The sequence below is a fragment of the Triticum urartu genome, chromosome 3A (assembly GCF_056163025.1).
Source record: "Triticum urartu cultivar PI428250 chromosome 3A, HENAU_Tu73, whole genome shotgun sequence".
Classification (NCBI taxonomy): Eukaryota; Viridiplantae; Streptophyta; class Magnoliopsida; order Poales; family Poaceae; genus Triticum; species Triticum urartu.
This window is the reverse complement of record NC_141875.1, coordinates 470,964,386-470,965,190: the sequence shown is the minus strand read 5'-3', so window position 1 is coordinate 470,965,190 and position 805 is coordinate 470,964,386.

The following is an 805-nucleotide window of genomic DNA, read 5'->3' as shown; positions in this document are numbered from 1 at the left end:
TAAAAGCCAGAGCAAAATAGGGTCTAGGAGCAGGAAGATTGGGGGATTTTTTTTATCGGATTTTGCATAACTACCCTCTCGAATCCAAAGATGCCACTACATAATTTTATGTTTTTGCTCTTATGCAACACCACAGGATAATAGCCCCAGTCTCGCGAAGCGCGTGAAGAAGAGCGATGCCCGTGAAATTGAGAGTTTTTATCAGCAGTACTACGAGAACTACGTCCGTGCACTTGACAAAGGGGAACAAGCTGACTGGTAATTCTGAAGCTCCAAACCAGAGCTCTATCTCGTTATAAATCTAATCCTAGCCATGACACACCCTGTCCCATGCCAATGTCGCCTTCAGGGCCCAACTTGGGAAGGCCTACCAGACCGCCGGAGTCCTCTTCGAGGTGCTCCGCGCCGTCAACAAGAATGAGAAGGTTGAAGAAGTCAACCCAGAGGTTTCGAGAGTGCCCAACTTCACCACCCGCTCTTAGATTCCAGAATTCGTGGCCTGAGCTTCATTCATTGATTTATTCGGGTGCATTCCTTTCGCACCCCGGTTATGAAATTCCGTACTCATTAAGTGCTGGCCCCCTTCATCGTCAGATTTAGGTTCACCGCTAGCATAGCATTCTCAAATGCAGATTGCTCCCCGCTTGAGCTACCATACTTTGTTGGATTTACGACAGACCCCCCTATCATAGTTGTCCCTATAGATATAGAGATCGCCCTGGTGTTATTGGTACACCTACCCTTAGCTATCAATATCAAAATCCCTACTTGTCTTTGGGTTCAACAATGCACACTAACGGGATGA